Raw genomic sequence first — 15,256 nt, 5'->3', positions numbered from 1 at the left:
CAGAGGGAAGTTTTCTAACATATTTGACATTCCAGCTTTTGATTGACATTTCTGGCAATAATGATAATGTTAACAGGGTGTTAAAATAAGATTCTTCTTGTGTTGACTTCTGGGCCACTCCTTTTAGTGTCCTATTTAATCATTACGAAGAATGTAAGTAGGCACTATTTACATCAGCTAAGCGAGACCATTTTATTGAAGAGGTAACTGAACACTAGCAAAATTAAGTATATTGGAATATGAAGCTGAGAAACCTAGCTCCAGGGCTGTCCTTTTGACCACTACGTTATTCTGCTTCTCAAATACCAAAGTAATGCAGATGGTACTCAAGGATTTCCAAGGAGCTATAATAAAAACCACTTATATGAATCTTGAACACCTTGGCTCACCTCAGGCACATAAAAGAGCTGAAAGACCAGATATTGACTAGAATCTTCCCCATAAGAGTGAAGTGGGGTTCTCCATTTTCCTTTCAAATTTAGAGTGAGAGTGAGAATGAGAGTTTGAGAGACACATCAGTGGGTCTCTCAGAAAACTTAACCTCCACTTTTGAGTTTGGGGAAGCATAGTAGATTTTTTCCTGACCCTCATCTGTGAGTAGTAAACAGCAGGGATGGCCTGGGCAACTGCTGCAAAGGCAAGAGTTAAAAGGTTTTGCCACTTAGCTAGGATCAGCATTTCCTCTTACTAACTGTTGAAACAAAGGTTGTGTCAGTGTTTCCTGAAGGCCATGTGTGGGGCACATGTAAAAGGGCAGCATGCAGATAGTCCTGGGCCTTACCAGTAGGATCAATTTTGAGGAGCAAGAGAACCTCAGCATTAAGTGCTAGAAACTAATATGTTTTTGGGGTTGCAAGATTAAGCAAAAGGTCACATGAGAGAATCATTCACTCAGACTGAGGAAACTGAATGTGAATGTGGGGCCTCTGAGGAATGTGTGAAGACAGCCACCAGGGACTTTGTCAGTTTTAAAAACTTGGAAAGCTCATCAATAATGTAGCCAGGATACAAGAATACCAGCCAAGCATGACTTATTTTTCTCCCCTTACTTTTCTGCCTCCCTTTATTTCAACTCTGAAAAATCAGAGTTACAGTTAAAAGATGGGACAGAAGAGTTAGAAGCTTCAGGCAAAAAAAAAAAAAAAAGGCTATTATCTTGAATGAAATGAAAAGTTTTGACTAGTATACAGGACCAGATAATCTAAATATTAAATTGACACTGCTTTATGACTTAAAGACACCAAGGAAATTTTAATTGTCTAAAAACGAGGTGTAAAATCATGGAACTTCCCATGTTTTCACCAAGAAAAATTTCTCCACAGATGCAAAATCAAATATGTTTTATGGTTACATTTCATGACATCCACCTGTTCAATACACTGGTTATAGGAAGAATCTCTTGAATCCAGGGATTACTGAGGCCATGACCCAGTCTTTTATCCTGGTCATGTGGTGAAGCTCTATCATGGTACCCAGTTTTCAGAGAAGGTTAGGAGAGATTTTCTTTTAACCATTCTACTGTAGAAATATAAGCTTGCTATTTTCTTCTCCTTTTCTATGATTCAAAGAGGATTATATTCAGGCATATGTGGACTGACACCCTGGCTCACCTCAGAAATTTCTTAAGTAATTTTTGGATTAGGTATTCTTGGTTATTGGGGTTTTAAAAAATCATAAAGCAATTGTTAAGTCTGAGCATTTAGGGTTTTTTTCTACGATTACTTTGTATTATTAGAAATATAGAAATAGCAGGAAGTAGCAATTGAGACAATACAAAATCTATCTTATACCTCCAAATCAGTCTCAGGAAGAAGTAAGTCTATAACAGGCACATCTCTTTAGTTTCTGATAGCACATCCTTGAGAAAAGAAGGCCCTTTAAAGCAATCTTCATCTGACTTAAAAAAAAAACAGCTATTAGAAGAAGAGGGAAGAACCTTAAAATGTAGAACCCACCTCACGGAAAATTAAGGCTGCTCTGGTTGGTCTTCCATCTGTCTAGGATAATATCTTAAACCTACACTATTCCTATGACTCTCCCTAGAATGGCAAAGGTCATAGTCTGGGTAAGTAAGAATTATTTTCACATCACATCTTTGTTGGGGATGTCAGTTCAGAGAGAAAGAATGCTTGTACCCACAAGAATCTTTCATTGTGGGATTGTGATACCAGCAAGGGTCGAGAAGTTGATGTGTGAGTGATAAGAGGATTTCCAGCTTTTCTTCGTCTGCTCCACACAGTCAATTAATACTATTCTGCATTTTTGTAAAAGTACACAGATAATACTGAATGGTATAGTTTAACCATATAAGGCTTCAGAAAGAATTCACAGAAATACTTTCAGAAAGCCTCCAACAACTGCCCTCAGAGATCACAATAATCTGTAATCTGGGTATATCAATATTTCCGTAGAAGATCCATAAGTGTGGTAGCGAATTTCCAAACAATTCCACTCATCTCTTTTCCTGAATGCTGTTCCTCCTATTAAGACATGCTGGTTATGCCCCTTCCCATTGAATCTAGGCTGGGCTTGCCCCTGCTTTGACCAACATAATGTGAAAGAAGAAATGCTCTGGGACTTGTGAGTCTAGGAATGTAAAAGTCTGCCTTGCAACTTCCCCTTTCTCCTTCTTCGAACATGAATCCCCACATTAATGAAGTTTAGGCAGATCTGCTGGATGAAGAGAGGCCAAGGGGTGGAACAATGAGCCAGATGTCAGTCACAGCCACCATTCAACTGTAACACTGTGAAGACTGAAAGCAAGACCAGAAGAGAAAGTGCTAAACAGAAGTATTAAGTATTAAGTAGTAAACAGAAATCTGAGTATCACAGAAGCTGAGGTATAACAAAATGGTTGTTATTTGAAGCCAGTATATTTTGAGGTGGTTTGTTAGATGACCGTAGATAACTGAAACAATGAGAATACTCTTGCCTCTTCTTGAGTATGCTAAATTTCAGTTTCTTTTTTTCAGTAAATCTACCTCTGCTAAAACATTAAGTATTAATTACGCCTTGAATTGACTCCTAATTTTTTGCCTTATCCATATGGCATCTTATCTGTCTAAAGCAAATCACATGAAAAATCTCATCCCCTGTACACTGCAACAAGCTAGATGACAGTATCCCCTTTCCGCGGGAGCAAGTGACTAAATTAAATAACTAAATATTCATTCCAGTTACACATGCTGCTATCAAGCCAAGGCCATGTAGAAAATAAGGAGACTGACAAGAGATTGCCAAGACAGCCTTATCCCAGTTGTTTTCAGACTTGTGCACCAGAATTAAAATGGTGAGAGTGTGTGTTTTGCATTTTGTGAAGATTTAAATCGTGCAAATTTGAGCTAGTGTGATATAAAATATTAAGCCTCATTTTATGATGTAATTCTCACAAATAAAAATAAAACGAGAATCACATGATTTCAGATGTTACTGGCTATTGTTTGTAACCTGTTACATTATTGCCATATGATAGGTATACATTAAGTAGTACACAGAAAGACTCATTAACTTCAAAAAAAGTAATCCGGAATTATTAAGATTTTCAATCATACAAGCTGTAAGTAGCAATTTTTTTTAATAAAATGTGACTTCCTTGAGCATTTCAGGATATGTTGCCTATGGCAGTAGTGGAGATGAGGCAAGAGGAAAGGCAGCCCTTCACACATTTTTAGAGACATAAGAGCTAATTTTACAAAGAAGCACAACACAAATGTTTAAAAGCCTCTGTTAGGAATGAAGATATCTGACCATGCCCTAAAAATAGGTCTGCCTTTTAACAAATGAGTCCAGTTCTTCACTGAGTCTCTGTCAGTCCTTCAGTGATGGAATGCATTCTTTTCCATTTATTTATTCTCATTCATTCAGTGTCCTTTTTTGAATGTCTACAGTGAACGAAGAACTGTGCTACCAGAATACAAACAGAAAGACACTTGGATTGTTGGTATCAGGGAGCAGATAACACCTTAGAGGGAATAGAAATATTTATAATAGACAACCTCTAAAACTTTGTAATTTTGATTCCTCTTGATGTTCCATTACAAACTGAAATGAAAAGACAAGTTACATATTCATTTTATTTCTGTTATCACCTTGAATCTGTAAGAGCTCAACACTTTCAAACAAGAGTATTTGTTCTGATATCATAATACAATCTCTGTATAGTCTTTTAATATTTAATAAAATGCTCCATGACCTACAATATAACCACTAAGAAGGTATATTTTCTCCTGCAATACTCTGTTGACTTTTAGAGTGGCCTCTACCTAGATGTTAAAAAACTGAATGGATGAATTGGAACACATTGATAATATCAAGATTCTCTCTACTTTACCTTTGGGAGCCAGAAAATTAGTTTTCACTCGTTTTATGGACTCTAAGGGAAATATTGACCTGGCAATTTATGAGAGATGGAAGGAGACTTGGAGAGAATTTGTCATATTTTCAGGGCTTCAAAATAAGATATGTAGACTACCAGCTTCAAAAATATTTAGGGGTGTATTAAAAAAACAGATATAGAGGGTTACCCCAATCCTACTAAATGAAGATTTCTGAAGCTGGCCTTGGGAAGCTGTATTTTAACAAGTTTTCCATGTTGATTCTTACATACACCTAAAGTTTGTGGGACACATGTTCTAATCCTGTCACCTTGTATTGCAGATGAGAAGACTGAAGGGCTGAGAAGTTAAATGACTTGTTAAATAGTCTAATAAACTTATTTCTAAAAACCAAAGAAACAGAGCAAGGGTTGTATTTTTTAGTAGATTTTAAAGTAAAGAAGAAAAAGAGAAAATGGTATGAGGAAGACAAAGGGACTTTTTCATAGCTTGTTTATTCTATGTTAGGATCTATGAAAAATCTATTCATTCCTTTTCATTCTTCCCTGAAAATTCCTTCAGCTGTTCACTATGCAATAGAAATTTTAAATGCTGTTGACCTAAAGTCTGCTTCAAATCATTTGACAAGTAAGACAAGTAAAGTCACAATAACTCTCTTCTCTCAGCACGTATCTTCTTAGACTGAATACGTAATCAAAACATAACAGAAGGGTGGAAAACACTTAGGTACGAACAACTGAATATATTTAGAATCATCTATCTTATGAATAATCTGAGTGACACAGTATGCACTTACTAAGACCATGCTGACCCCATTCGTTTTTGTTCATAATTATCCAACATAAGATAGCTATTACTTTTTGGAATTAATCATATAATTTAACAAAATTTCTCAGTCTTTAAGACTCTAATCTATGAAATCATTATCTACAACAAACTCACTATATTCTGCTTTAGTCTGCACTATCCTTATTTTTGATTAATAAGAAATTTATACATATTTCACATAGTAGGCACACAACTCATATTTAACGATTGTCGAAAGCCCTGATTTGTTGAAGATTTTGAGTAGGTACTAAATTTGTATAAATGAATAATACTTTTAATATTGCAATGCATTTATTCTTATAATCCTACTGTTAATTTATGAAAGGCTAAGAATATTTTGTAGCTACATATGTAAATGCTTTACAGTGATGGATCACTTCTTTTGGAGGAAAATAAAATCTTAAAGTCTTGTCCTTTAAAAAATAATCTCAGAATGGGATGTCATTTGTTTATGATACTCTCTTCAAGGGAAATGGAAAAAAGAGAAACACATTTTACAATTAGCTTAGAGGCAACTGTGTCTTGGAGAAAGAAAGTAGATGTTAGTAATATCGTCCTGTCTGGATTAGGGTTTCACGCATCATGGCTGGTAGAAATTAATTTTTATAGATGTTGAATTCTTGATGAAGTTTGAACTTGTCAAGAGTTGTAGGCTTATAAATGGGTGTATATGGTGAAATTTTATTCAATTAAGCCTCATAATGCTCTAGGGTATTTCATTGTTCTGAAAAGGTGATCTCTTGAACATGTTGTTTCCTGTACCCACAGGCTAATCCTCAAAGTGTACATTCATAACTGAACATTAGTCTACAATGTTGAAATAAATCCTGTGGCATTTATTAGTTAAACATGTGTTATTTCCTGTACAACACAGCTTTTTATTGACTTATTTTTGTCTTTTGAAAACAAAATGAAATTAAGGTCCTTTTGTATTCTATTTCTTAATTTAAAGATATGAATAGATCTGATTTTAAATAAGATTATCAATGGAGATAAAACTGGAAGGGCATAGTTGATGCATATATACCTTCAAAGTGCCAATATAGTGATCTAGTACACTCAACGTTATGAGTTCATGCAAATATTTTATATTTAAAGACAAACTTGTTAGAGGCCTTTTATTCATCTCCCATGAAATATGTATATTGTTGCAATTAAATAATAAAGCAATAGGTAATCTTTCTAAGCTATATGTTTAATCACGAGATTTAACAACATGCTACCTAGGATGTTGAACCATAAACCTTAACTAAACATAGGAGGAGATTTGGCACAAATATTGCCAAATTATGTTACATAATTTAAGTAATTATGTTAGAATCCTCACAAAATGTATTATTACTATTTATATTTATTGAAAGGCTATTATATTTTGGGCACTGTGTTAAGTACTTTAAAATGTTTTTTTTCCATCTTATTTAACTTCAGAGCAGTTGTATTAGCTGTGTCACAGATTAAACAATTGTACTTAAAGAGGTAAAGATAAGTAACATACTGAAAGTGGCATAGTTAATATGAGGCAAATATAAAATTTGAATCTGGGCCTGATTACAAATATTGTAGATGGAAAATATATTTTTAAAATATAAACATTAACTTTTAAGCAATATATTTGAGATATAAACATCAATTATTTATATTTCTAAGAATTTATTTAAGGAGAGGCTCTTATACAATGAGAGCTAGGTTGATTATAAAAGTGAATCATAATTTAAATCACACCATAGTGGTGAGGCAGCATAAGATTGCAATGGCTAGAATGTTATGTTAGAATACACATTCTGGAGTCCAATGGGCAAAATTAAAATCCCAGTGTCACTAGCTGTATGACCTTAAGCACATTACCAGTTTCTAGGTGCCTCAGTTTCGTTATCTGTGAAATAGACATATTATAATCCCAACTTCACATGAGCTTCAAGTCAGTGACAAGTTAAAAAATAAAAACATCAGCACAAATATATGGAATATTAAGTGAGTTAATGAATGTCAAGCTCAGGGCCTGCACATAGAATCTTGATGTGCATATGAGACACTATTCTATTACACAGAACCATTTGTGGCTCATGATCATGATATTATGAGATGGATACCAAGGTTAGATAAGGAGAAAAAATGATGAAAATTTGGATTAAAAAAGAAAAAATGTACATTAAGCTAATTAATGGGATAAAGAGTGGGAATGACTTACAAGTAGTGTAGAGAGATGATTATTGTATTCGTAATTAATCTAGCATAAATTAATTTATTCAATAAGTATTTACAAAATGAATTTTGCATGCCCGGCACTAAGTTAGATGTAAGAAACATTAAAGAGAGGGACAGAGATACGACCCTTGCCTTTTTAAGACTACAGACCAGTTTTGCAATAATAACAAAATTAAGCTGAAGTCAAACATTTCTTAGTGTAGCCATAAAATTGAGACTCATTGGAGTCTCCAGCATCTGTTCAGCATAGCCAATGTCTACTGAAGTTACTTATTACTGCAGTATTATGTGAAGAAAAGCATCTTCTGAATTAGCCTGACTCTCAGTTAATGTGGCATGAGTTTACCTGAATATAAATTACTCTATAAGTTTAGGAGAGTAAGAAAGAGTAAAATGTATGTGGGTAGTCGTGGATTTAATCAAATAGAAATTGATAGTACAATAAAAAAGTATTATAAGTGGCATGAAAAAGTGTCTAGAATGTTTTTTTATTTTCAGTTTTTCCATAATATGATATGCAATTTTCTGTAACTTCTTACAGAGTAAAATTGGAAACATAAATATGTTCAATTCAATGAATCATATAGACAAAAAATCAAGCTGTATCAAATAAATATTTTTAAAGTTTCAGTAACTAGTGACTGAGAAGTGAAAGCCTGGCCGTCCAGTTTTCTTTTATTTTGATGTGAACCAATGCACTGGTGGAAATAGACTTCACTGGCAGTTTGAATAGTCCTGGACAGTTTAATGAATATAGAACTTTGGTTAAAGAAGGATTAAGTGTTTGCTGATAGCTTACGTCAATGGTGACCATGCATTCACATTGTGTAAGAGTCTCACTCTAAAATGTTAGGTTTTGGTTAGCCATATGCAGAAAACTGGAACTGGATCCCTTCCTTACACTTTATACAAAAATTAACTCAAGATAGATTAAAGACTTAAACATAAGACCTAAAACCATAAAAACCCTAGAAGAAAACCTAGGCAATCCCATTCAGGACATAGGCCTGGGCAAAGACTTTATGACTAAAACACCAAAAGCAATTGCAACAAAAGCCAAAATTGACAAATGAGATCCAATTAAACTAAATAACTTCTGCTCAGCAAAAGAAACTATCATCAGAGTGAACAGGCAACCTACAGAATGAGAGAAAAGTTTTACAATCTATCTATCTGACAAAAGTCTAATATCCAGAATCTACAAGGAACTGAAACAAATTTACAAGAAAAAAACTAACAACCCCATCAAAAAGTGGGCAAAGGATATGAACAGACACTTCTCAAAAGAAGATATTTATGCGGCCAACAAACATATGAAAAAAAGCTCATCATCACTGGTCATTAGAGAAATGCAAATCAAAATCACAATGAGATAACATCTCATGCCAGTTAGAATGGCTATCATTAAAAAGTCAGGAAACAACAGATGATGGAGAGGATGTGGAGAAATAGGAATGTTTTTACACTCTTGGTGGGAGTGTAAATTAGTTCAGCCATTGTGGAAGACACTGAGGTGATTCCTCAAGAATCTAGAACCAGATACACCATTTGACCCGGCAATCCTACTACTGGTTATATACCTAAAAGATTATAAATCACCCTACTATAAAGACACATACACATGTATGTTTACTGCAGTACTATTTACAACAGCAAAGACTTGGAACCAACCCAAATGCCCATCAATGCGATAAAGAAAATGTGGCACATATACACCATGGAACACTATGCATAAAAAAGAATGAAGAATGAGTTCATGTCCTTTTCTGGAAACCATCACTTTCAGCAAACGAACACAGGAACAGAAAACCAAACACCACATGTTCTCACTGATTAGTGGGAGTTGAACAATGAGAATACATGGACACAGGGAGGGTAACATCACACACCAGGGCCTGTCAGAGGGTGGGGACAAGGGAGGGATAGCATTAGGACAAATATCTAGTGCATGCGGGGCTTAAAACCTAGATGATGGGTTGATGGGTGCAGCAAACCACCATGGCATATGTATAGCTATGTAACAAACTTGCACGTTCTGCCTGCACATGTATCCCAGAACATAAAGTATAATAATAAAAAATAAAAAGTCAAAAAAAATAAAATAAAATGTTAGTTTTATCATATTACAAATTTGGCTAAAAAAAGTGGTCATCATTTATGTAGCAAATATACAAGTATCTATATTTTTATGAACACTGAAAGATGAAGAGGTATTTGACTGTTTTGGTGAAATTTTTAGTTTTGGGAAAAATTTGACATGAGTTGAGTCAGTAAATGTGCTTCTGTGTATATATGAATATTTTGACCCTTGAAATTTACTATTAACTTTCCAGCACAATAAGACTTCATTATTTTTATTGGCTTAATATACATTACCCTAAAGGGAAAAATGCTATTGAATAATGCCATGTCATTTTAAAAGGATTATAATAACCATAAGGAAAAATAAGTACATTAAGTTTTCATAATACTGCTTAATATTAAAAATGCCTTACAATCCATTACCATGAAAACATAAAATCACATGCTACACCATACGTCTTTTTGAGTGATGTAAAGAATTTCACAAGAGCATTTCTGTTCTCAGCACATTTACAATTTAGCTGGGTAGAGAAGATAGGAAAGTATGAAAAGCTAAAAGTCAGCAGAAGATCTAAATAATATTAAAACAACAATGTAGTATATTTAAATATGACCATTATTGATTTTCAGTAGAATTCTATAAAAATTTATTGGAAATAGAATTTGAAATGGATTTAAAGCAGAGTCTAGAGAATGCCATTCTCAGTAGGTAATAGAATGAATAAAAACATGGAAAAAAAAAGTCTATGGTGTGTTCATGAGATGGTGGCTTTTCAGGGCTAATTTGAATGAAGGGTTCACAAAGGGAATCTCAGTTTAGCTCAGTTCAAAGAATATTAATTGAACTTCTCCTACATGCTAAACCTGCACTGGATACTGAAGGAGGGGAATACAAAGATAAAGAAGACATTTTTTATCATCCAAATACTGTGAGCAGCTCTGATAAGAAACTCCTTTTCTCCAGTGTCTAATCAAGGAAGATAGATCCTACATAGTAGACAGGCATCTTATGATCTCCATCCCCCTGCCTGGTATTTACACCATTATGTGATCTCCTCCATTGAGTCCATGGGTTAGACCTAGTGACTCCTTTGAAAAAGAATAGAATACAGTGAAAGTGAGTGGGGAAAGACAGCGGGTTATCCTGTCCATTTAATGATTAAAATTTTCCTATGCTGAGGTCACTCTTTAGTGAACGTTCACAAGGGACATAAATATCTTCACTTTATTTTGACATTTTTGGCCCATTCATAGAAGTCTATCCATATACCTCTTCTCCAGACTTCCCTGTTATCGGTTTTCCAGTAATGTTTCTTCCAAGTCCCTGACCATTCAGTCAAGCCATTGGTCCCAACTCATGAGCTGGTATGCAATTGCACATCTGGCCATTTCTTCTTCTAAGCAATTTATGCTCAATCAGGGTTCTCCAGGGAAACAGAGCTAATAGGGTGTGTGTATGTATATGGAGAGACAGGGAGAGAAGAAACTCAGTGAGAGAAGGAAAAAAGGAGAATAAAAAAGAGAGATTTATTTTAAAGAACCATCTCACGTGATTGTAGGGGATGGCAAGTCTGGCAGACTGACAATTCTGCCATTAGTCAATGTTGCAATCTTGAGTCTGAAGGCAGTCTAGAGACAGGATTCCTTCCCAGCTGGAAATCTCAGTCTTTGCTCCTAGGACCTCCAACTGATTGAATAATGCCTACCACATTATAGGGGGTAATCTGTTTTACTCAAAAATCTACTGATTTTGATGTTAATCTTTATTCAATGTGTACTGATTTTAATGTTAATTACATCTAAAAAAAACTTCACAGCAATATCTAGACTGATGTTTGCAAAACAACTGGGTACCACAGCCAAGCTCAGTTGACAAAATTAACCATTCTTGCCACCATAAATATTCCCATTCACATTTTTGTGTGAACATAAGGTTTTGTGTGAACATAAGTTTTTGTTTCTCTTGGGTAATATCTAAGAATTGATGGTCATATGGTAAGTATATCTTCATACGAAAATGCCGAACAGTTTTTGTAACATTTGTATTTTAAAGTCATAATTTTTCAGATTTCTTGTAATTGAAACTAATATTCACAAGTTTTACACAGTGGAATTTAATTCTAACTTATAGAAAGTACTAGGTGAAGTTTGAAGCCATCAATTTCAGAAAGACAATAGAATACTTTCTTTTTGTTGTTGGTTATTCTTTGGTTTGTCAGATTGTGAGGGTATGGCAGATAGCTAGTGCTAATCAATTATCCACATGTTTTTCCTGTATTTCACAGAAACCTGCAACGTGTCTAGCTGGGTACAGGTAGGTAGTTATTTAACATCAATGTATTAGGAGCAGAAGTAAAGCCGTAGGCCACCTCTGCTTTGAGGCAGCCAAGGATGTTTGGGTCTTTTCATTTCATTCTTTCTTTTTTCTCCGCTGTGCAGCTAGAAACAATTCAAAGAAGGTGGATCTGCAAAATGGAAATAATATGGGTATCTTCATTACTATTAAGAACAGATTTCTTGTAGGAGAAGCACCTAAGCCACTTTCAATGTTATGTGAGTGAGAAAAAAAATATTTGGTTATAAGTCCCTAAAATTTTGTTGCAGTAGCTGGCATTAATTATTTTGGCTAATATAGTATCATTCATTTTAATCCAAATTTCAGGCTTTCCCTGGGGAAAAATTATATTCATTCCTTTTATAACTGCCTTCTTACTCTTGATGTTGCTACTGCTGTATGATATCTTTATCTCATTTTTGTTAGTCAATATGTAGACTCTGACCATCTATTCTAGATGATGCAGAGTGGCTCCCTCTCCCCACACTTTTCCATGCTCATCCTCAATATCTCCAGGAAGAAATGAAACTCTGGTGACATCATATGGGGTTTTATTTTACCCTATCTCTGGAGATCAGCATAATGTCATTTAGAAGTCTCAATCTATGTAAGTGCTCTGAAAAATTGCATCCCTATTTATCTCAGCTCCTTTCTCCCTCAAAATATCGAGAAGCAATTAATTATTATTCTATGCCAATGCTATCTAAACATCTATTCTAGCAGATTTAATGTCGTGATTATTGAATTGTTCTTTGTAATCAACCCCAGCAGCTAATCAAAGCTTTTTCATATTGTCCCAGTTATGACCAAAGGAAAGGCATTTGGAATAATGGGGTAGCAGGTGTGTTTATGTAAAATTTCCGCTAGGGAAAAAAAAAAGAAGAATAGAAGATAGGCCTTCAAAATAGGTGGAATGCAGTATTTCCAGAATGGCATAGTAAGGACATCAAAAATCTATTCTCCCATAAGCACAATGAGAAAACAGTCAATAATTGTTAAAATCATTTTGGAACTCTGGAAATTAATCAAAGGCTTGCAACAGTCTGAGTATTTATTCATGAAAAACAGCAGAATCTTCGCAAAAGTTGTGAACTTTATAGTGTCTTAATTTGCCCTCTCTCAGCTCCATAGCAGCCTTGAAAACCAACAGGTTCACTATGATGACAGCTATTGAAACCAACAGTCTAGCAATCACTGAACATAGAGAACACAAACCAAATTTACAGCACCTCAAAAATTTCTTATTTCTAGAGAATTGTCACTATTTGATATGTCTGGTAGTTCCCTGGAAAAGTCCCATTTATAGGAATTGTCTTTATTTGAATGGACCCAGAGCTCACTTGATGAAAAAAAAAAGGAAAAAAATTAAAAATAAACATCCCTAGGTAATTTTTCAAAAACAATCAGCAGCAATTATTTAGCATCTCATCTATGTGAGTAAGTGATAGCAACTGAGACAAATGAAAGGCTGGCCAAAAAACCTGAAAAGGGAGATCTGGAAGTCAGGTAACTATAATAGCCTTGAAAAACACTGAGATCTTTCTGATGATCTGGCCCACATACATGTGAAAAATATGTACATGCTCAGGAAAGTCATGGAGAATCACTAATCTTTTAACTCCAGCTGACTATGAGCCTCTGAATGACCAGTAAGGAAAGACAAGAAGGCAGAGCTGTAAACTGCCAAAGCATTGATTCCATGTACCAACACAAGCACAGAATCATTTGGCAAGGGGTGGAAAACTTACTGGATTAAGTCATCCAAAGATGACTGTCTAGTCATGAGATTACTACATAGAAAAAAAAGTAAAAATAAATTATCCCTGAGGAAGTTCAGATGTGAACTTAACTAGGCAAAGCATTTATATAAGCTATTATAAATATATTCAAGAAACAAAGGAAAAAAGCTTTTTCTACAGAGTGAAAGAAAAGTGTGAGAACAATGTCACACATAATAGAGCTTATCCATAAAGTGAAATTATACAAAGAAAGAAAGAAATATTGTGGTATAGGTAAGTCCAATAAATAAAATTTTAAAAAAATCACTAGATGGAATTAACAGAAGATTTGAATTGACAGAAGAATCAGTGAACTTGAAAATTGGTAATTGAGTATATTCAGTCTGAATAATGAAAAGGAAATAGAATAAAGAAAAATTGAACAGAGCCTTAGACACCTGTAGAACACCAACAAGTGTTACAATATACACATAATGGAAACGCTAGAAAGAGAGAGGGAGAGAAATGGGAAGAATATTTGAAAAAAAATTCCAAAAACTTCTCAAAAAATTTATTTTCAGACAAAGTTTCATTCTGTTTCCCAGGCTAGAGTGCAACGGCAATCATGGTTCACTTCAACTTTGAACTCCTGGGCCCAAGTGATCCTTTTGCCTCAGACTCCCAAGCAACTGGGACTACAGGCACATATCACCATGCCTGGCTAAATTGCTATTTTTTAAAATTTTAGCAGAGATGTAGTCTTACTATATTTTCAAGGCTGAAACTCTAAAATTTGATGAAAAACATTTAATCTCTATATCCAAAATGTTTAATGAACTTCAAGTAAGATAAACTCAGAGAACGGCACCTAGACACAAAATATTCAAACTGTTGAAAGCCGAAGACATAAAGAGATTCTTCAAAACAGTGAAAGAAGAAAAACTTATCACATACAATGAATCCTCAATAATATTAATAACCAGAATACAGTACAATGGCATGTTCAAAGTTCTAAAAGAAAATATCAGTCAACCAATAATTCTACATGAAGTAAAACTATCCTTCAAAATTGAAGGAGAAGTACAGAGATATTCATATAAATGAAAATTGAGAGAATTTGTTACTAGCAGACATATCTTATAAGAACTACTAAAGAAAATCCTTCAATCAGAAATTAAGGCACTAAAATTTTACTTGAATTCACATCAAAAAGTAAATGGCAGCAGTAAGGTAACCACACAGGTCAAATAAATCAAAGTATAAATATATTTTTGTTTATAATTATTTTCTTCTCCTACCAGATTTAAAAATAATGGCTAAAGTATTAAAACTGTATCAATGGGCTTATAAGTATAAACACAAGAACATAAAGAAGGGATGAGGAAATGGAACTCTATTAAAATAAACTTTCATATACTATTATTGAAATCAATTTGATCTTAATCTGAACTAAATATTTAAGTTAATATTTTAATTGTAATGCTCAGGGCTATCACTAAGAAAAATCCTAAAATACAGTAAAAGAAACAGGGGTTTTAAATAGCACATGAGAAAATATTAATTTAGTACAAAAGAAAATAGTAATGAAAGAATAGACAAAGAAAAAGACATAAGACATATAGAAACAAATAGTAAAATGGCAGCTGTAAATCCTACTATGTTGGCAATTATAATAAATATAAATGAATTTAATTCTATCAAAAGGCAGAAGTTAGTTGAAGGAATTTTTGGTAAAACTACATGATCCACATGTA

General features: G+C 34.1%; 1 long non-coding RNA gene across 1 annotated transcript in view; it reads right to left on the bottom strand.

Annotated features, from left to right (window-relative positions):
- Positions 1-11,650: 11,650 nt before the first annotated feature.
- The window catches only part of LOC131380807 (uncharacterized), a 51,922-nt gene continuing 48,316 nt past the window's right edge, over positions 11,651-15,256 (bottom strand). The window contains exon 3 of the long non-coding RNA XR_009209038.1: positions 11,651-11,914. This is a non-coding gene — a long non-coding RNA (uncharacterized LOC131380807). The remainder of the gene's footprint in view (positions 11,915-15,256) is intronic.

The sequence above is a fragment of the Hylobates moloch genome, unplaced genomic scaffold (assembly GCF_009828535.3).
Source record: "Hylobates moloch isolate HMO894 unplaced genomic scaffold, HMol_V3 SCAFFOLD_12, whole genome shotgun sequence".
Taxonomy (NCBI): domain Eukaryota; kingdom Metazoa; phylum Chordata; class Mammalia; order Primates; family Hylobatidae; genus Hylobates; species Hylobates moloch.
The sequence above is the reverse complement of the archived record's forward strand: the minus strand, read 5'-3'. Positions and strand labels throughout refer to the sequence as shown.